Source organism: Euprymna scolopes, chromosome 33, assembly GCF_053919585.1.
Source record: "Euprymna scolopes isolate OS-2025 chromosome 33, ASM5391958v1, whole genome shotgun sequence".
Taxonomy (NCBI): Eukaryota; Metazoa; Mollusca; class Cephalopoda; order Sepiida; family Sepiolidae; genus Euprymna; species Euprymna scolopes.
The window spans coordinates 25,884,120-25,908,614 of record NC_136514.1 but is presented as its reverse complement, the minus strand read 5'-3'; the positions used below and the strand labels follow the sequence as shown (position 1 = coordinate 25,908,614).

The window sequence follows — 24,495 nt, the reverse complement described above, 5'->3', positions numbered from 1 at the left end:
TCTACAGATTTGAAAGTTTGTATATAGGGTATTCAGACATATGGAAATATATCTAGCATAATCTATCTATTATATCTATAAAAGTGAAAATGTGTGTGTGTGTGAGGTAGCCAGAGAGAGAGAGAGAGAGAGAGAGAGAGAGAGAGAGAGAGAGAGAGAGAGAGACAACAATTCTCAACCTATATATTCAATACATTTTTTATCTACAGATTTGAAAATTTGTATATAGGGTATTCAGACATATGGAAATATATCTAGCATAATCTATCTATTATATCTATAAAAGTGAAAATGTGTGTGTGTGTCAGGTAGCCAGAGAGAGAGAGAGAGAGAGAGAGACAACAATTCTCAACCTATATATTCAATACATTTTTTATCTACAGATTTGAAAATTTGTATATAGGGTATTCAGACATATGGAAATATATCTAGCATAATCTATCTATTATATCTATAAAAGTGAAAATGTGTGTGTGTGTGTGTGTGTGTGCGTAAGAGAGAGAGAGAACAATTCTCAACCTATATACTCAACGTATTTTTATCTACGGATTTTAAACTTTGTATATAGGGTATTCAGACATATAGAAATATATCTAGCATAATCTATACATTATATCTATAAAAGTGAGAATGTGAGTGTGTGAGAGAGAGAGAACAATTCTCAACCTATATATTCAACAAATTTTTTACCTACAGATTTGAAAATTTGTATATTGGGTATTCAGACATATGGAAATATATCTAGCATAATCGATCTATTATATCTATAAAAGTCAGAATGTTTGCGTGTGGTTGTGTGTGTAAGGTTGCGAGAGAGAGAGAGAGAACAATTCTCAACCTATCTATTCAATAAATTTGTTATCTACAGATTTGACCATTTGTATATAGGGTATTCAGACATATGGAAATATATCCAGCATAATCTATCTATTATATCCATAAAAGTGAGAATGTGTGCGTGAGAGAGAGAGAGAGAGAGAGAGAGAGAGTAAGTACAATTCTCACCCTATATATTCAACAAATTTTTTATCTACCGATTATAAAATTTGTATATAGGGTATTCAGACATATGGAAATATATCTAGCATAATCTATCTATTATATCTAGAAAAGTGAGAATGTGTGTGAAAGAGAGAGAGAGAAGAGAGAGAGAGAACAATTCTCAACCTATATATTCAACTAATTTTTATGTACAGATCTGAAAATTTGTATACAGGGTATTCAGACATATGGAAATATATCTAGCATAATCTATTATATCTATAAAAGGTAGAATGTGTGTGTGTGTTTGTGAGTGAGTGAGTGAGTGAGTGAGTGAGAGAGAGAGAGAGAGAGAACAATTCTCAACCTATATACTCAACAAATTTTGTATCTACAGATTTGATAATTTGTATATAGGGTATTCAGACATAAGGAAATATATCTAGCATAATCTATCTATTATATCTATAAAAGTGAGAATGTGTGTGAAAGAGAGAGAGAGAGAACAATTCTCAACCTATATATTCAACAAATTCTATCTTTACAGATTTGAAAATTTGTATATAGGGTATTCAGACATTTGGAAATATATCTAGCATAATCTATTATATCTATAAAAGTGAGAATGTGTGTGTGAGAGAGAGAGAAAGAACAATTCTCAACCTATATACTCAACAAATTTTTTATCTACAGATTTGAAAATTTGTATATAGGGTATTCAGACATATGGAAATATATCTAGCATAATCTATTATATCTATAAAAGTGAGAATGTGTGTGTGTGTGTGAGAGAGAGAGAGAGAGAGAGAACAATTCTCAACCCATATACTCAACAAATTCTTTATCTACAGATTTTAAAATTTGTATATAGAGTATTCATACAAATAGAAATATATCTAGGATAATCTTTCTATTATATCTATAAAAGTGAGAATGTGTGTGTGTGTGAGCGAGAGAGAGAGAGAGAGAGAGAGAGAGGGAGAGAGAGAGAACAGTTCTCAACCTATACATTCAACAAATTTTTATATATAGGGTATTCAGAAATATCGAAATATATCTAGCATAATCTATTATATCATTAAAAGTTAGAATGTGTGTGTGTGAGAGATAGAGAGAACAATTCTCAACCTATGCACTCTACAAATTTTTTATCTACAAATTAGAAAATTTGTATATAGGGTATTCACACATATGGAAATATATCTAGCATAATCTATCTATTATATCTATAAAAGTTAGAATGTGTGTGTGAGGTAGCCAGAGAGAGAGAGAGAGAGTAAGAACAATTTTCAACCTATATATTCAACAAATATTCGATCTACAGATTAGAAAATTTGTATATAGGGTATTCAGACATATGGAAATATATCTAGCATAATCTATCTATTATATCTCTAAAATTGAGAATGTGTGTGTGAGAGAGAGAGAGAGAACAATTTTCAACCTATATACTCAACAAATTTTTTTATCTACAGATTTGAAAATTTGTATATAGGGTATTCAGACATATGGAAATATATCTAGAGTAATCTATCTATTATATCTATAAAAGTGAGAATGCGTGTGTGTGTGAGAGAGAGCGACACAGAACAATTCTCAACCTATATATTCAACAAATTTTTTATGTACAGATCTGAAATATCACATTTGTATAGAAGTAGAAATCTTGATACCCACTCTGATACCTAATAAAAGAAAGGACACTCTTTAGGGCGGATTTTGATTATAACAAGTCACTAATTAGAAATTATAATAAACATTCTAATAATTTAAGAATTTTACCAAAATAAAATTGCATGGTAATCACCCAATTTCTGCCACAAAATTTTGATTGGCAGAACTCATAAACATAAAATATATATTTTCTAATTTCATCTTTTTTTTTTCTTTTTACATAATCTGGTTTGATGTTTTCCCAAATATTCAAATCACTATATTTTGCTGCTTAATATCAAATACAGCAACTGAGTTATTTTTATGCATCAAACAATTACATTTTCTCATTCATCCAAACTAATCACTGAACATCAATTTCATATTTTCTTCACTAAAATATTACTGTGCTTGATGTCATCAAGTGGAGCGGATCATTTTTTTTTCATTTGTTCACACATTTTTCCAATTTATATATATTTTAAAGATTCTTAGCCTATGTCATTGCATACCAATCTGTTTATTAAAAGTTAAGGTTCACTGTAAACACATATGTTACACCAAAATAAAAACGCTTCAGATAATGTCTTGATATTCAATTCAGTTTCTCACATGACATCTTATGAAGTTAGTAGAAATGTTACAGACTTTTGAATCTCAAACACTTTCAATACTGTGCACTGATATTTTCTTTTTTGCAATATAAGCACATTCATGATTTTTTTTACAAACGTTAAAAACTTTCACATTGTGTAGCAATATACTGAAACAATTATAAAAATATTTGTTTTTATTTTGAATGATGCAGGGCATCTGAAGAGAGATTTTTCTAACAAAATGAAAGTATAATTTTTAGCAATAGGTATCTAGGAAAAGGCCACTACATATGTTATAAGTTCCAAATTTCCACAACCTGGCAAATACTGGTACATGCTAGCAAATTTAGATTTGCAATTACAAAATATGATTCTAATTTTTTCCTTTGCTCTTTATTCTAACACTACACTAAGTTTACTGTGTTATTTCGCTACAGTTGATATTGTGTAGAACAATAAGAAAATCATAGTGAACAATGCATTCAACAAAATTTCACACACATTTCTAGATACCTATATCTAATAAGTTCAAAAGAAAGGACACACTTAGGGAGGTATTTTGGTGGTCAAGTCACTAAAAAGAGATTAGCTGGTTTCCCGGCATAGCCCAGGATATAATAAAGATTGACTGAAATACATGTTCTAGCTGGTTTCTAGGCGTTGCCAGGGATGTAATATAGACACATTATGTTGTATATTACCTGTTCTCTTCTCCCTAAGGTAAAACAATTTCATATACATGCTGTAAATTACCTATGCTAGGGATAAAACATGAACAATATCAGTCCTAGGGTAGATAAAACAAATAATACATAGAGATGAAAGATTCCTCTCCCCTAAGAATCAAACATATGTTCAATATCTGCTTTTGTTTTTTCATTGTTTATACGGTCCCGAACAACGCCGGGTAGCCCTGCTAGTATATATATATATAAAAGGCAAAAATCGGTGTGTATGTATGTATGTATGTATGTATGTATGTTTGTTTGTAACGCTAAAACTTTTGAAAGACGGAACCAGAGTTGACAAATTTGGTATCATATTGCACCTTGATCACCCGGATGACAAATATCGAAATTCCACGTCAAACGGACCAGTAGAAAGGGGTCAACTGATCGTTTTTCTCCTAGGGGGGCCCCCCAAAAAACCTGTCATTTTAACGTTATTCAATACGTGTCACGTGACGTGACGTCAGCTTAAACTTTTGACAGACACAACCAAAGTTGACAAATTATGTATCATATTGAACCTTGATCACCCGCATGACAAATATTGAAATTCCACACCAAACGGACCATTAAAAGGGGGTGAACTGATCATTTCTCTCCTAGGGGGGCCCCCCAAAAAACCTGTCATTTTAATGTTAATATTACATAATCCAAAAACGCTTAGTCATGTCACGTGACGTGACGTCAACATCCAGTAATGGCGAACAAATGTAAACAAACACTTTGTTTTACCGATACTTTTGTAATTTCTCTTCTGCTTTGTTCTAGAGATTATTAAACTCCATGACAATGTCTCCAACGTATTTAACTGGTTAAAAATAGTATTTATACAAGAGTTTTAACGAAAAATATCAGGAAAAAATGTACAGGAATAAAAAAAAAATCAGCTTTCAAAATATTCGTCGATAAAAAAACCGATCTTTATATTTACGCTAGCCATTTTGTATATTACCACGTGACCTGCTATCTCTTAAACTGGAGGGGGGGTGATCCACTTGAATCCAACAAAACCAGTAATTTTTTTTTTCTATTATATATACATCATTTTCTATAAAATTAAGTGTAGACTTTATAATTAAAACAAAAAATGTTATTCATACTAAAAAAAAAAAACGCTTAGTCATGTCACGTGACGTGACGTCAACATCCACTAATGGCGAACAATTGTACCTATTTACTATGCCTCCCCACGGGACAGAGTTAGACACCAGGGTCGTTTTTTAACGTGGAGAAAAGGTACAAAAATAAAAATTGTCTCAGTCGTGGAGGATTTCTCCTCCACCGAAAGAGAACAAGAAATAGAAGTGCAGCATCTGAAGAACAGATACTACACTTTGATCTTGACCAAAAGGCCAAGAATGCGAACAATTGTAAATAACAACTTTTTTCACAAAACCAACACCGTCTTTCTTTTTTTTCTCTCTCTTTCTCTCTCTCACCCACTTACTCTTCCCTCTCTCTCACCCTCTTTCTCTTGACGTCACACCACTGTTAAACTGTGGGGGGGGAACACATTCCCAGGCATTATCTCCTATAGATGCACATTTTATTAGAAATTCAGCTTTCAAAATATTAGACGATAATAAAAATATAAAACCAACACCCTCTTTCTCTTTTTTCTCTCTCTCACCAACTTACTCTTCTCTCTCTCTCACCCTCTTTCTCTTGACCTCCTACTACTGTTAAACTGTGTGTGTGTGTGGGGGGGAAGAGGCAGCTTGAAAACCAACAAAAACAGTGCACAGTTTCCCAAGCATTTGGGGTGGAAAGGGGGGGGGGAAGAAGCCGAGCGCACAGTTTCGTGTGAGAGAGAGAGAACAATTCTCAACCTATATACTCAACAAATTTTTTATCTACAGATTTGAAAGTTTGTATATAGGGTATTCAGACATATGGAAATATATCTAGCATAATCTATCTATTATATCTATAAAAGTGAAAATGTGTGTGTGTGTGTGTGTGTGTGCGTAAGAGAGAGAGAGAGAACAATTCTCAACCTATATACTCAACGTATTTTTATCTACGGATTTTAAACTTTGTATATAGGGTATTCAGACATATAGAAATATATCTAGCATAATCTATACATTATATCTATAAAAGTGAGAATGTGAGTGTGTGAGAGAGAGAGAACAATTCTCAACCTATATATTCAACAAATTTTTTACCTACAGATTTGAAAATTTGTATATTGGGTATTCAGACATATGGAAATATATCTAGCATAATCGATCTATTATATCTATAAAAGTCAGAATGTTTGCGTGTGGTTGTGTGTGTAAGGTTGCGAGAGAGAGAGAGAGAACAATTCTCAACCTATCTATTCAATAAATTTGTTATCTACAGATTTGACCATTTGTATATAGGGTATTCAGACATATGGAAATATATCCAGCATAATCTATCTATTATATCCATAAAAGTGAGAATGTGTGCGTGAGAGAGAGAGAGAGAGAGAGTAAGTACAATTCTCACCCTATATATTCAACAAATTTTTTATCTACCGATTATAAAATTTGTATATAGGGTATTCAGACATATGGAAATATATCTAGCATAATCTATCTATTATATCTAGAAAAGTGAGAATGTGTGTGAAAGAGAGAGAGAGAAGAGAGAGAGAGAGAACAATTCTCAACCTATATATTCAACTAATTTTTATGTACAGATCTGAAAATTTGTATACAGGGTATTCAGACATATGGAAATATATCTAGCATAATCTATTATATCTATAAAAGGTAGAATGTGTGTGTGTGTTTGTGAGTGAGTGAGTGAGTGAGTGAGTGAGAGAGAGAGAGAGAGAGAGAACAATTCTCAACCTATATACTCAACAAATTTTGTATCTACAGATTTGATAATTTGTATATAGGGTATTCAGACATAAGGAAATATATCTAGCATAATCTATCTATTATATCTATAAAAGTGAGAATGTGTGTGAAAGAGAGAGAGAGAGAACAATTCTCAACCTATATATTCAACAAATTCTATCTTTACAGATTTGAAAATTTGTATATAGGGTATTCAGACATTTGGAAATATATCAAGCATAATCTATTATATCTATAAAAGTGAGAATGTGTGTGTGAGAGAGAGAGAAAGAACAATTCTCAACCTATATACTCAACAATTTTTTTATCTACAGATTTAAAAATTTGTATATAGGGTATTCAGACATATAGAAATATATCTAGCATAACCTATCTATTATATCTATAAAATGACCATGTGTGTGTGTGTGAGAGAGAGAGAGAGTCAGAGAGAGAGAGAGAACAATTTTCAGCTTGTGTGTGTGTGAGAAAGAGAGAGAGAGAAAGAGAGGAAGGAAAATTCTCACCCTATATATTCAACAAATTTTTTATCTACATATTAGAAAATTTGGATATAGGGTATTCAGACGTATGGAAATATATCTAGCATAATCTATCTATTATATCTATAAAAGTGAGAATGTGTGTGTGAGAGAGAGAGAAAGAGAGAGAGAGAGAACAATTCTCAACCTATACATTCAACTAATTTTTTATCTACAGATTTGAAAATGTGTATATTGGGTATTCAGACATATGTAAATATATCTGGCATAATCTATGTATTATATCTATAAAAGTGTGAATGTGAGTGATGGAAAGAGCAAAAAATTCTCAACCTATATAACCTATGAAAGTGAGAATATGTGTGAGAGAGAGAGAGAGAGAGAACAATTCTCAACCTATATATTCCACACATTTTTGGGCACAGATTTGGAAATTTGTATATAGGGTAGGCAGACATATAGAAATATATCTAGCATAATCTATCTATTATATCTATAAAAGTGAGAACGTGTGTGTGTGTGTGTGTGAGAGAGAGAGAGAACAATTCTTAACCTACATACTCAACAAATTTTTTACCTACAGTTTAGAAAATTTGTATATAGGGTATTCAGACATATGGAAATATATCTAGCATAATCTATCTATTATAACTACAAAAGTTAGAATGTGTGTGTGAGAGAGAGAGAGAGAGAGAGAGAACAATTCTAAACCTATATATTCAACAAATTTTTTATCTACAGATTTGAAACTTTGTATATAGGGTATTCAGACATATGGAAATATATCTAGCATAATCTATCTATTTTATCTATAAAAGTGAGAATGCGTGTGTGTGAGATAGCGAGAGAGAGAGAGAGAAAAAGAGAGAGATAAAAATTCTCAACCTATACATTCAACAAATTTTTTATCCACAGATTTGAACATTTGTATATAGGGTGTTCAGACATTTAGAAATATATCTAGCATAATCTATCTATTATATGTATAAAAGTGAGAATGTGTGTGTGTGTGAGAGAGAGGACAATTGTCAACCTATGTATACAACAAATTTTTTATCTACAGATTTCAAAATTTGTATATTGGGCATTCAGACATATTTCAATATATCTGGCATAATCTGTCTATTATATCTATAAAAGTGAGAATGTGTGTGATAGAGAGAGAGAGAACAATTCTCAACCTATATACTCAACAAATTTTTTATCTACAGATTTGAAAATTTGTATATAGGGTATTCAGACATATGGAAATATATCTAGCATAATCTATTATATCTATAAAAGTGAGAATGTGTGTGTGTGTGTGAGAGAGAGAGAGAGAGAGAGAGAGAGAACAATTCTCAACCCATCTACTCAACAAATTCTTTATCTACAGATTTTAAAATTTGTATATAGAGTATTCATACAAATAGAAATATATCTAGGATAATCTTTCTATTATATCTATAAAAGTGAGAATGTGTGTGTGTGTGAGCGAGAGAGAGAGAGAGAGAGAGAACAGTTCTCAACCTATACATTCAACAAATTTTTATATATAGGGTATTCAGAAATATCGAAATATATCTAGCATAATCTATTATATCATTAAAACTGATATTTTCTTTTTTGCAATATAAGCACATTCATGATTTTTTTTACAAACGTTAAAAACTTTCACATTGTGTAGCAATATACTGAAACAATTATAAAAATATTTTTTTTTATTTTGAATGATGCAGGGCATCCGAAGAGAGATTTTTCTAACAAAATGAAAGTATAATTTTTAGCAATAGGTATCTAGGAAAAGGCCACTACATATGTTATAAGTTCCAAATTTCCACAACCTGGCAAATACTGGTACACGCTAGCAAATTTAGATTTGCAATTACAAAATATGATTCTAATTTTTTCCTTTGCTCTTTATTCTAACACTACACTAAGTTTACTGTGTTATTTCGCTACAGTTGATATTGTGTAGAACAATAAGAAAATCATAGTGAACAATGCATTCAACAAAATTTCACACACATTTCTAGATACCTATATCTAATAAGTTCAAAAGAAAGGACACACTTAGGGAGGTATTTTGGTGGTCAAGTCACTAATAAGAAATTAGCTGGTTTCCCGGCATAGCCCAGGATATAATAAAGATTGACTGAAATACATGTTCTAGCTGGTTTCTAGGCGTTGCCAGGGATGTAATATAGACACATTATGTTGTATATTACCTGTTCTCTTCTCCCTAAGGTAAAACAATTTCATATACATGCTGTAAATTACCTATGCTAGGGATAAAACATGAACAATACCAGTCCTAGGGTAGATAAAACAAATAATACATAGAGATGAAAGATTCCTCTCCCCTAAGAATCAAACATATGTTCAATATCTGCTTTTGTTTTTTCATTGTTTATACGGTCCCGAGCAACGCCGGGTAGCCCTGCTAGTCTATATATATAAAAGCGAAAATGTGTGTATGTTTGTGTGTATGTATGTATGTTTGTGTGTCTGCTAAAAACTTTCGACGGACTCAACAAAAATTCACAAACTTGGTCTCATATGAAAGCCCCACCTTCCAGACGACAAATATCGAAAAATCGACCCAAAATGACCATCAGAAGTGCGTCAACTGATCGATTTTCTGCAGCCCCCCAATGACATTTTAATGTTAAACATTACATATTTTTAAATCGATTTATAACTGCCCCAAAAAATACGGCCGCCAACTCTTCTACATAAAGCATACACGCAGCCGTTTATTTTGGGCCAACTTGTATTCAAAACCGCTGAGTCATGTCACGTGATCTTGACGTCAGCAAGCTCTAATGGCGGTCTGAATTTACAATTTAAAAATGTTGTTTTCGGTAAAAAAAATAATTAAAGCTAAACTATGAACTTCTACGCTATGGCAACGTTACCAAAGTTATTACCACATTCAAAATAGGTTAGTACGATAGTTAAACGAAAAATAAAGCCAAGCCAAACATATGAAGTAAAAAAAATACGCTTCCAGAAATTTTAACGATCAAAGTTTTAAAAACAGCCAGACGCCATTTTCCAGTCTTTAGAGTAAGGCAGACGAAGTGAGAGAGAGAGAGAGAGAAAGAAAGAGAGAAAGAGAGAGAGACAGAGAGAGAGAGAGAGAGAGAGAGTGAGAGAGTGAGAGTGGGAGAGAGAGAGTGAGGGAGAGATGTCTAGACAGATTCGACAGGGGGGAGGGTCAACAACGCATGTGTCAGATGACGTCATGACATCGTGACCTGATTTACTTTAAATTTTTGATAAACCGAACAAACTTTATATACGCCGCTTTAGCGCAGGTAGTTAAGGCATTCGTTCATTATCTGAAAGTTTTGGGTTCGAATCGTGATGTGAGATGGTTTTTCTTTCGATTTTTTAAATTTAAATATTGAACCCTATATTATTTAAGCCATTTTTCACGTAACGTTCGTTCGTTTTTTCTGTTTTAATCGTTCGTTTGCCTTACGTTACTTTTTTTGTGTTTTACTCCCCCGCCCCGCTTAATTAAAACGTTGTTTTCTTTTCTTACTTCGCTTATAACAATGCTTACAACGTCATCGTCGTCGTCGTGACGCTCGACGACTTTCAAACATCTTTCACTTCTGGCTTGCCGATTTTATTTTCAAACTTCGCATCAGGGGTTCGGCTTCGATCCTACCCCCCGGCTTCTTTTTTATTTAACACCACACACCCCTAAAAACACCCGGGCAACGCCGGGTACCCGTCGCTAGTTTATTATAAAAGTGAGGATATCTTTTCAAAGGAAACTCACGCGCCGGGAATTATATGACTAGTTACTTGTTTTTTTATCACTCTCTCTCTCTCTCTCTCTCATCATACCAGGTGTTCTCATCAGTCTGGAAAAAAGAACACGAGTTTTACTTGATAGATATGACGTGAAAGTATTGAAGTGCACACATGTGCACGCAAATATATATTTATATGTAAATATATATTTATATATATATATAAATATATATGACTTATACACACACACACACACACACACACATATATATGTATATATATATATATATATATATATATATATATATATATTATTAAGTAATGTGATTGATAATTTAAAATTTAAAAATCAAATTTTAATTAAATTAAAAATCCGTTTCATAAGAAGGACCAACAACAAAATCAATTATCTGTACGATCGTTTCGGAAAACAATGCTTTTTATTGTGGTATACACTAAGTTATGTACAATAATTATATATAGATTTTTGATAAGCAAGGTCTCCTCATCAGCAAATTTTGAAGGGTTTTTATTGAATTTAAAAGACACCATAAATAAACCTAGCATTAAAAGTAAGGCAGATGAATCTGAAAAAATTGAAATAAAAGGTCTGGATTTAAAATTTATAAGAAAATTAATATGGGTTAGAGATAGAAATAAGTAGAGAAAAATATATATTTTTGAATTTACATAATAAATTTGCTTTAAAAATATATAGAGATATTTACCTTTTAATTTTTCGTTTTTTGAAATCAGGAACTGTGGTTAAAATACTCATTTAGATGTTTGCTATAGCTTTTTATCTTATTGAATGATGAATTTTAAAAGGGGGGGACGCTCGTGCAACGAGCACTTTCTATTTCCTGTATTTTAATTAAACTAGTAATTTCACTGTTACATTAAAATACACTCAGCTCTTTAGACTATTGTTCTAATCTCCTTTAAATATATATATATATATATATATATATATATATATATATATATATATATATATATTCAAATTGTGAAAGATTAATAATTGTGAAATTATTAATCAACTTTTCATAGGAGGAAACATAACAAAATCAAATTGATATGTACGATCGTTTCGGAGACGATATTCCTTTATTCAGATAATATTTACAAAAAAAAAAAAAACATCGGGAAATAAAGTAAAATATTTATGGATATCGTCTCCTCGTAAATATAAATGGGGGGGGTTAAAGATTTGGACCTCCCCACCCCCCATTTATGTTGACGAGGAGACGATATCCAGAAATATTTTACTTTAAATTCTTGATGTTTTTTTTTTGTAAGTATTGACTGAATAAAGGAATATCGTTACCGAAACGATCGTACATTTTAATTTGATTTTGTTATGTTTCCCCCATGAAAAGAATTTACAATTATTAATGTTTCATTGTTTCTATTAATATAGCTTTAGGTAATTAAATTTATTTAGTTTATCATATATCTGCAATACTCCGAGCACAGCACATTTTAATATATTGAACTGAGGCTTTGTTCTCTTAGACTCTGTTCTATGACCTTTTATATAATATATATATATATATATATATATATATATATATATATATATATTCATGCCACTCACCCACAGTGTTTAAAAATATGGTAGCAAACATTAGCCAAAGAATATCATGGCTTTCTTCGAACGCTGAAGTGTTCGAAAAAGCAGCACCATATTATAATGAAGCACTGCATCAAAGTGGATTCAAAGAAAACATAAAATTTCAACAAACCCAGTATAATAGAGAAAATAAAAAACGAAAGAGGAAACGGAAGTTAATCTGGTTCTTACCTCCGTTTTCATTGAACACTAAAACTAGAGTAGGACATTTTTTCTTAGCCTTCTAGACAAGCATTTCCCAGAAACACACAAACTACATAAAATTTTTTAATAAATACACTGTGAAAGTTAGTTACTCGACAGCTCCATCAATAAAGTCGATAATATCCAAGGAACCAAAAAAGATAGATAACGCAGGCTGCTCTTGCAGAACCAAAAATAGCTGTCCATTGGAGGGTAATTGTAAAGCTGAATCCCTTGTTTATGAGGCCACAATAACGGACCAATCCACAAATATACCAGAAATATATATAGGTATGACAAAAGGCAAATTTAAACCAAGATATTACGCGCATATGAGCTCCTTTAGAGCTAAAACAAGGATGAATATAGCATTAGCTGCCCGCGTGTGGGAGCTTAAAGAAAAAAATACACCCTTTTCCATAAAATGGAGAAAAATAGAGCACAAACTAGCATACGTCCCGGAATTAAGTCAATGCTCACTCTGTAATGCAGAAAAATACAACATCCTCCGGGCAATTCATGACCCAAAAATAAAACGTTTAAATGTGAGGAGTGAAGCTTTGAAAAATTGCATACACAGAAGAAAGGGGCTCCTAATAAATTGGATCAATGAAAAGAACAACACTTAGATGTTGATTATATATATATATATGTAATAGGAAAGAAAATTGTAAATACAAAAATGATTAGTCGGTAAACTTGGATTTTAATCGTAATTATATTATAGATTTTAAATTTATGTATTTTATAAATTTGTTTTTTAAAATTATACTTTATAAATGTAATTTACAATCTATTTCGAATTTAAAACTATAGAAAAAATATAATAATGTTAATATACTAGGAAAATAACTTAGGATAGATAAATACTCACTTGCCTAAACCTTGAAAGATTTGAAATTTTTTAACGTAATTCGATATAATTAGACGAATTTTTAAGTTTTTAACCGATATCAATATATATTTTAAGCTTTTTTATACGTAAGAAAAGAGATTTTAAAATTAATTTCGGTTCAAATTAAAATCGATTTATATAAGGAAAATTTTTGTCGAATTAGATCTTAAATTTAAATAATTCAAAGTTTAAAATAAGGTATTACATCATCCGATAAAAAAGGGGGTGATTTAACAAAACGAGATTTAAACGTGAACTCGCGAGGTATATATATATATATTTCACACTTCCGGTTATAAAATAGACGAATATTGGCTGAAGAGAGCTTGATAAGGATACCTTAAACGGGCCTTATTATCGGGCTTGAAACCGACGGTACCAATGATCTGTCTTAACTAGCAACTTTCTGTACACAAAATATAAATACGCTCTTACATTTTGGATTTTTTTTTAATTGAGCACTCTACTGGAATTCTTTTTCCAAAAAAAAAAACTAATCATATATATATATATATATATATATATATATATATATTATATATATACATATATAGATAGATAGTAAGATAGATAGATAGACATATAGATATAGTTAGACACTATCTGATTATTTTGCTAACAGTTTTTTCCTCTGATGAGAAGAATTAGCATTCTTTGAAACTCCTCGGATTAAAGATATCATAGCGCACTAGTTTTGGAGTATTCTGCCGAATAATAAAAAAAATATTTGTAAATTTCTACTTTACAGCTCTGTTCTTACTATTATATATATATATATATATATATATATATATATATATATATATATATATATATATGAGAGAGGGAAACCAAGAAGAATTCCTAAATGGAGATTGTCGGGATAATAAAAAAAGTCTAAACACGTAAGACGGAGCGTTGATACCAAATAAAACAGGAAAAAATCGATAATACAAAAATATGTACTAATTCATATAAATTTTATCATCCATATCCCTTATTCCTAATGATGTAATTCCCTTATTGAATTAATGATTGGATTTGTATGCATTAGTATATATTTTTGCATGGCCATTTTTTTCTTTTCCCTTTGATATACTAAACAATATATTATCAATAATTGTATAACTAAAGACACGAGTGTTTCATGCGTATGCAATCATCATTGTGGGAAATGATAATTACTGCTGAGAAAGACATTCGAACCGAATCACAAAGCCACTCTTCTATCTGTATATAGCATTCCACATCAAGCCCACCGGCAATTAACAAAATAATGTAGGAAAATGAAGTGCCTTTAAATGTACAATAGCGGCATATTAGCAAACAGTCAGAAAGTATTCAACGACCGGAAGTCGCGATGTTACATTTGCGCGTAGCTTGACCATTTTTTTTTCAAAATTCCTTTAAGTGAGCACAACTTTAATTTCTTAAAGAAACTTTATTACTATAATATTAAAAAAATATAAATGTTAATAGTTTTTGTTAAATCTACATGCACTAGTGTGTTATGCTTATGGAATATGCGCATACAAACAAACTCACACACACAATACACACAAATATATATATATATATAAATATATATGTATATATATATATTACGTGAAAGTCGCCATTTATCAAGGCCCGGAGGCCACTCGGGGATAAGGGTTATTGCGTGTACAGTAATCAATGGGATAATATCATAGTAATCGTTAGTAATGGAGATTTGATAAAATGTCTTACTTAAGGGGGCGGACGGATAAAGTGTGATACAACGAAGCAGTAATGTGTGCATATGATTTTATATATATATATATATATATATATATATATATGTGTGTGTGTGTGTGTGTGTGTGTGTGTGTGGGTTCAGGTTTGAGGTGTTCAAAGTCGAGGCTAATGAGGACAACGAGGTTGTAAAATAGTGCTCAATAAAAAGAGCAAAATATTTGTTATAATTTGAGGGTAAACATTTACATATGGTCGCTACAAATAGGCATCTGTTTCAGTCAAAGAGACTTCTTCAGGCGACCTGGAATTCTCGACGCCAAAAAGAAAAATGGCGTCGAGAGGTTCCAGATCGCCTGAAGAAGCCTCTTTGACTGAAACAGATGTCTATATATAATAATAATAATAATAATAATAATAATAATAATAATAATAATAATAGTAATAATAGTAATAATAATAATATATATATATACATATATATATATTTGATAATGATATATATATACATATATATACGTGTTTGTGTGTGTGTGTGCGTGTGTGTGTGTAATTTTATAAATGTTCATGGGCGTTAAAAGATGAGGTTCAATTCACAGACGAAACAGGAGACAGAATGCTTTTAAAAGACGAAACAGGAGACAGAATGCTTTTAAAAGTGTATTTCATTTTTATAAATGGGAAAATAATGAGTTCCCTGATCCGTTTTCTTTTACTCTTTCACTGTTTTCTGACATAAATATTCATTTTTCTTGCAAAAATATGCGAGGTTAAAAATCACTCACAAACATGGCAGAGGGTTTCATGTTCCAATGAGACAATCTACAGATCTTGCTCATTATTTTATCTATTAACTATTAATTATTTCAACGTAATTAATATCCTCCAGAAATGTTACATACGTGTTTTACCACGGGTAGGCAGCATAAGTATTATATCTCTTTTTAGTGTGTGCTAGAATCGTCTTGGAAGATTACATTGTCAAAAAATCGTTCGTTTGCCTTATGTTATTTTTTTTTTGGTGTTTTACCCCCCCCCCGCTTAATTAAAACGTTGTATCCAAATTTTTTATAAACCTATAAATCCTTTTTGTTGGCCGTTCGTTTACTTCTGTTAAACGACCGAGAACAGGCGTTCATAACTTGGTACGGTCATATAATGGATGTACATAACATTTTATGGAGAATACATTCGCATATGCCATCGGCTGCAGGGAATACATGTATCTTCCTTCGACATTACGTCACAAATGAAGGCATCTCTAAACGGCTATCTCTTTCGATGAATCTTTTTGTTAGCCGTCTATTTACTCATATCACGTCGGTCTATACATAACGCTTTTATTTGATTTAAACTTCTTTATTACAAAAAGGATATGACGAATAATAATTAACGAACTATTCACGTGTTCTTATATTTGCACTTAACATGTAACACGGATTTTGCAATTATATATATATATATATATGTGTGTGTGTGTGTGTGTGTGTGTGTGTGTGTGTGTGTGTGTGTGTAACAGACGGATTTTGCAATTATATCTATATATCTATAAAAGTGAAACTATCTGTGTGTGTGTGTGTGTATCTGTCTGTCTGTGTGTGTACATTTCCCTCCCAAACTATTCTGCCAGTTTTCAGTCTACAGGCTCGAAATTTGACATAAGGGGTATTGAGATTTGGGAAAATCTTTTTAATCGGTTTTCAGCCGATTTGATCTTTGAAAACTCTATCTAACGTATACCCCAATTTTGGGTCTAAACACTTGAAATTTTAGATATAGGTTACTTTGACAATTTGATTTGAGTCCAAAACAATAAATTTTAAGGGGTCATAATTGGGGTCAAAGTTTAAAAAATTGACCTCTGCCTTCACTACCAAATTACTCAGCCAATATTTGGTCTAAACATATGAAATTTTACATAAATGGTATTCAGACATAGGGTTAGCTTTGTGATCATTTTTTTTTGTTGAAAATTTGGCTTCCAAGTGATCAAGGTTCCAAAGATTTTACCTTTAATGTCTCTAGTAAACTATTAGCCAATTTATGGTCTTAACATTTGAAATTTTACATAAAGGAGATTCAGGCATACAGCAAACTTTTTAACAAGTTTTGGGCGAACATTTGGCTGCCAAGAGGTCAAAGTTTACAGAGTTGACCTTAGCAGACTCTAACAAACTCCTCCGCCAGACCCTTGAAACTTCAGTAAGTTATTGCTATTCATCTTATCAGATTACTGACCAATATTTATGATTTCAGGTTCAAATCAACGGCCAGAGCAGGAATTGGAATACACCCTACTAAAGCCATATTGTCACAGCATGTAAATTTCAAAATGCAACCTGGACGTGAGGACAAATTATAAGAACAATATGCATTACATTCTGTTTAAAACTTGGGAAAACATGCCATGGAAACGTATGGAATGCTTCAGACTGCTTTTGGACCATCTTGCATGAATCGAGTATCAGTTTTTTGAGTGACATAAGTGATTACAAAGAAGCCAGGTGAGGGATAATGGGAGGTGTGGGGGTAGTAAGGAAATCAGAACACCAGATTTGATTGACCCAACAAGGAACTTCATGAATAAGGACCGTCGTTTGTCAATGGAAAAAAATAAGTGCACAGTATGATGTCAGTGTGCGAACTGTATACATTATTATTTGCGAGGAACTGAGGATGCAGAAGTTTTGCACGAAGTTTGTCCGAAGGATGCTCAATCCTTGTGACAACTATTTGACCATGATGGGCATCAAAACTATTACTCACCTTCCCTATAGTTCATACTTTGCCCCTGTGACTTTTACTTATTCACTAAGCTTAAGGAAAACACTAGAGGTTATCGTTATAAGACGATTGAGGGTGTGACGTGGGGTCATTGACGCAAGAGGACTTCAGTGGAGCCTTCCAGAAGTAGGTGGAACGGTACAACAAGTAGATTACTAAGGAAGGGAGTAGGGTTTTATGTGTGTGCTATCAATAAACGTGTCTAAAAGCTTATATAAGATACCCCGTATATATGTATAACATTTATTCATGGATACATATGTAGCGCTAGGTAGTCGTTATGGCGATATATTTATTTATATATATTTATCTCTATATATTTATCTTACACTCAAAATTAAGACAGTTCTAATAATCTTTCGAATACAAGACAGATAAAAGAAATGCTTTTGCTCACAGCCAATCTAATTAAAATTTTCTGTATCACGCGGTGCTATTTTTGGGCGATTGCAAACAGAACACTTGCTGAATTTGCGCATGCGTTAATGATAGAGATATTGAATTTCAAGGCTGCACAGAAAAATATAAAATTTGATTCGCTTGGTCAGGTTGTCAGCACCAATTAAAATCAACAATTTATAAGTTCGTAAAGAAATTTCCAATTTGAAAAGAAAAAAAAAATGTCTGATGTAAGCATATTTTGCAACCACTTAGAATTTCTTTACACATGGGAAAAAAATAATCGTTTATTTTTTATTGCTTGCTAGGTTTGAATAACGGTTGTACTTTAACGCATGTGGTTTTGAAATGTGATATTTTACTTACGTTATTTGCTGGATGATTATACGTATTGAGTTTCTTGGATTCTTTTCTTTCTGCTCCTTTGCCTTTTTCTTCTTCTTCTTCTTCTTCTTCTTCTTCTATTCTTGCTTCTTCTTCATCTATTCTTGCTTCTTCTTCTGCTTCTCCTTCTTCTGCCTGCTCCACCGCCTTTTCTTCTTCTTCTTCTTCTTCTTCTATTCCTTATTCTGAGGCTGGAGCACTAAATGTTTTGGTTTCGATTATAGCTGATAACACACGAGTCATATTTTCTTTTTCGTTTTTGAAATCACAACTGTACATTTGGTACAATATGATAATCAATAGAGTATTTATTCCATAATAATAAATAACAAATCTCCGTAAATTTACCTTATTTTACGACCGGGCTACGCCGGGAGCTTACAACTATATATATATATATATATTATTATTATTATTATTATTATTTTTTTTTTTTTTTTACTATAATAATTAAATACCTATAGACACTAGTGTTTCATCCTTTCGGGATTCTTCAGTGCAGGGTGTCACGATTACTACCAGTCGAACGATTCGAACCCCGCGACACGAGACATCTCTGGCTCGATTAGCGGAGGCCGTATCCATTCGGCTACCATTAACCGTGTGAAATAGCGTTGAATTTTAAACATTTTAATTTAAATGTTCATTACGTCAGACAGACAGTGATCAAATCGTTATACGATGATCTACGTATAAGTGCTAAATTGACCGACTTTTAATTCAACTGAAAGTGCTCAACGATAAGAAACGAATTTCTTAAAGGGGCTGTCATAATTATTATTATTTTTTTTTTTTTACTATAATAATTAAATACCTACAGACACTAGTGTTTCATCCTTTCGGGATTCTTCAGTGCAGGGTGTCACGATTACTACCAGTCGAACGATTCGAACCCCGCGACACGAGACATCTCTGGCTCGATTAGCGGAGGCCGTATCCATTCGGCTACCATTAACCGTGTGAAATAGCGTTGAATTTTAAACATTTTAATTTAAATGTTCATTACGTCAGACAGACAGTGATCAAATCGTTATACGATGATCTACGTATAAGTGCTAAATTGACCGACTTTTAATTCAACTGAAAGTGCTCAACGATAAGAAACGAATTTCTTAAAGGGGCTGTCATAATTATTATTATTATTATTTTTTTTACTATAATAATTACATACCTACAGACACTAGTGTTTCATCCTTTCGGGATTCTTCAGTGCAGGGTGTCACGATTACTACCAGTCGAACGATTCGAACCCCGATATATATATATATGTTGTTTTGAAAAAAGAAAAACCGAATGAATTTATGAAATGATCAATGTTTCGTCCTTATTGCGGAAGACATCTTTAGGATATTAAAAGGAAAAATGCCAAAAAAAAAAAAAAAAAAAAGGAAAAGAAAACGATCATAAGGACGAAACGTTGATCATTTCATAAATTCATTCGGTTTTTCTTTTTTTCAAAACAACATAACGTCAACCATCGCTGGTATTTTTATTTTATTTTCATGCATATATATATATATATATATATATATATATATATATATATATATATATATATATATATGTATGTATGTATGTGTGTGTGCGTGTGTGTGTGTGTGTGTACTGTTAAGAGTCGAGAGAGACAATAATCCAGCTTTGTCATTTAATTTTATTATGCATAAAATTGCCTCACTCTAGAATGATTTCTCTTTTACTAACCGCCGACATTAGATATCAGCGTCCTGAACTCTTAATTATTACGTCGAGGTTTAATGTAGGGGAAATCGCGTTCCCCACAAAATGTTTTGTAAAAAATATAAATCGTTTTTACTATCATTATTTTTATGTAAAATATCAGTTCGCGAAAATCTGATCGAAAATTTAAAAGGTCAATAAATATATAAAAACATTCTATATAAAAATCAATCAATAGATAAATAAATCGTAAAAATATAACTCGTTATTATTATTATTATTATTATTATTATTATTATTATTATTATTATTATTACTATTTGTTTATTTATTATTTTTAATAAAATATAAATCCAAACTTTAATTACAGTATATATTTCAAAACGTGAGAGATTATATAATTATTTCTACAGTCAAACAACGTCGTAGCTCACAAGAGCCATGACAGCCAAAAAACCGGACGTCCAAAAATCGAGTTTCAATGGGTACACATTCATCGTCGGGAGCGATTGTTGTTGTCATGTTTTTTTAACAACAATAATCGTTCCTGACGACGATCGGGTGTACCAATTGAAAGCGCTCGAGAAGAATATGGCCGACCAACAATTATTGGGCGCCATAATATACAACATTCCAGCCTAAATAAAAAAGACCGTAAAGCGAATTGAAAAGTTATCTAACAAAATCGGAAAAAGACTCCGTCGTGTTATATATATATATATATATATATATATATATATATATATATATATATATATATATATATATATATATATATATATATACCAGCAGAAGTATCCGTCATTGACTGGATTCCAAAACAGCCTACAGAAAATAGACTGTGATTGATGAAAGTATGATAGGTTATGAAAAGGAGGGGGTTGTAAAAGGACAGGTTTTAATACTCAACACATTTACCCTAAGCAAAATATTATGAAAGTAAAGATAATTTTCTCGAAAATATATTTTTTATATCAACTTTGTTTCCATTCGTAGCCAAGATTGACCAACAAAATGATGTTTCCTTAAAAATAGAAAATGCTATACATATATAATAATATAAATATACAGGAAATAAATGTTACCATAGTCAATAAAAGTTACTTTTATGGTAGAAAAGTTCATTGATTTGTATTTTTAAGCAGTCTGTAATTTTTTTTTAATTCACGAACCGGTTTTAAAAAAAAACAATCAAAATGGCAGCGACTTTGAAATGGAGATCGCTGTTTTCAATTTGAAGGAGGGGCACCTGAGCATTCTGTGTTAACAATTTATGAGAGTTCCATCAACGTAAATAATATTTATAAACATATTTTAATGCTTTCTGTAATTTTGTGCTTGAGAAATATTCGATTATGGCATGTGTAGTTTATATAACAATTAATTTAAGTAGGTATCGCCTCAAATTTCGTTTTAATTTCGGTTCGCTGGAATTATTTCAAGTAAAGAGCATTAAAAACTATTTCAAAGCAAAAAAAAAACATGGACTGAACTTTTATTGACTATGGTAATATTTATTTATTGTATATTTATTTTTTTGGGTAGTCGTTTGTTGGCTTTTCTGCTAAACAGTCTTACTTAATAATATCGACGAAATGTCGAAAAACAAAGAAACAAAAACAGTTTTGAAAAATAATGAAGATTTTACTTACTTTAGTAAAATAATCCGAAACAGCAAAATGGGATATTAAAAAAGTGAATGCGTCATTACTTTAGTTTTTTAAAGCAAAGAATCAATAAAAATAGGAATAATTATAAAATGGTGCCTTTTTCAAGCAGAACAGCTTCGTTTCAGTTTTACAGTATTGAACGGTGTAGTATTGCGCCGTCGGATTCAGGATTGTACTATTGTAAAGAACACACAGAAAGGGTTGTAATCAACTGAATTCCTTCCAGTACACTGACAAAAACAGCTTAAACAGATATATAAATACAAATGAAAAGGTTATGTAAATGTTTTTAAAAAGCCACGCACTCACGTGAGCAGGATTTTTTCCTTCTTTTGACATGATAACAAGTAACGTTCTTATTTTTTATTATTTATCTATTTATCTATTTTCAAAAGATTGCCACGTGCAAGTGGAGAAGGAAAAAACAGATTTATGCAAAATTTGTGCCGAGAATTGTCTAAAGTTGCGACTTTAGGGGGGGGGCTTTCACTTTAATAAGAACATGCATTTATCAGGTGAATTTATTCGACACAACATGATTCAACTAAAATAAATAAATAAAAGCTAACGTGAATTAAGATTAAAGTTAAGCTGTTATTGTGGACCCTCACCCCTTTTAAAAAAACTTGTTAAACTTTATGACATATTTACATTCTATGGAGGTTAGGCGAGAACGAACACCCAATCATTTTATTATACCACATTTCTTCAAAGTGAAACATAACTATCAAAGTATACTTACGCAAATAGGTATGAAAAGTCTTTGTTAAAGTTTGTTCCATATTTCCATGAAGTACAGGCGCGAACGCAGACCACACAATTTTATTATACCATCCCTATTTAAGTTGAAACATACTTATCAAAGTAGTCTTATGTACATCTATATCAAAACCCCTTGTAAACGTTTTTTTTTTCATTTTTTATTTCCATACTGTGGGGGCCAGGCGCGAACGCAGACCCCACAATTTTTATAAACCACCTTTCTGCCAGATCAAACATACCCATTCCTGATCCTCGAAACATCTTCTCTCATTATATGTAATCAGTTTTTTTTTAATAGTCAACCACATAGGAGCCTATTCGTGACCAGACACACACACACACATACACACCCAGACGTTCAGCTTTATATATATATATATATATATATATATATATATATATGCATATATATATTTAGATAGATAGATAGATAGATCGATAGATAGAAGGATAAAGAGAGAAGGGTACACATATACAAATGGGCTAGGCACTGAATAGATCAAATATTCACTTAGTTTTGATCCATATAAATAAAACAGTAGATGTATGTGTGTGTAAATATTTAATAGGTTAACTGTTAAAATACTGGTCACATGACACTGAAATTAACAAGAAATACAACTTATACATCAAAGATGGTTTATAGCAAGTAAAACTTTTGTTCGGGTTGATGAATACTGCATACATCAGCATGTTGAAATGCGCAATGTTCTTTTCAACTAGCCGACATGTTTATACTGCTTTCTGCGCATGGTCACATAAAATTGATTATTTCAAATGAGTTTATATTTAGACTTTATTTTCTCTATCTCGATACCAGCATCGGCTGAGACGCGCAATGTTTTGGTTTCGATTCTAGCTGATGGCATTAAGTCATTTGTTTTAACTTTTGCCATCATATTTTTGTATTAATAATTGCGAATATCTGCACGGTTTTAAATATCTTTAAACTTATTTTACGGTAAGCTGAATCAAGAGGTACTATCGTATTAATATCTAGATCTTGCATCATATTTCGAAAGAAGAAGGACTAAAAGATAAAAGATTAAACTAGAAAAGAGATTTAGTTCTACTGGCGAGACCTCTATAAAATAAAACGCACCTACTGTTCGTATCTCGTGGGGGATATGGAAAAAGAAGCCATTATGAATTAATGCTTCGTTTAATCAATAAGATAATTATGTATGAGGACGGAATATTCAAATATATCAAATACAACATGGCAACGCCAGGTACTCAGCTAGTCTATATATCTATAAAAGTGAACGTGCCTGTTTGTCTGTGTGTCTGTCTGTGTACATTTCCCTACGCAATAACTCTTTCAATTTTTAGTCTACAGACTCGAAATTATATATAATGGGTACTGAGATTTGGGGAAATCTATTTGATTGGTTT

The 24,495-nt window shown here is 31.6% G+C and overlaps 1 pseudogene; it reads right to left on the bottom strand.

Annotated features, from left to right (window-relative positions):
* Positions 1 to 5,189: 5,189 nt before the first annotated feature.
* LOC145258498 (U2 spliceosomal RNA) lies at positions 5,190 to 5,323 on the bottom strand (annotated as a pseudogene).
* Between the last annotated feature and the right edge of the window lie 19,172 nt (positions 5,324 to 24,495).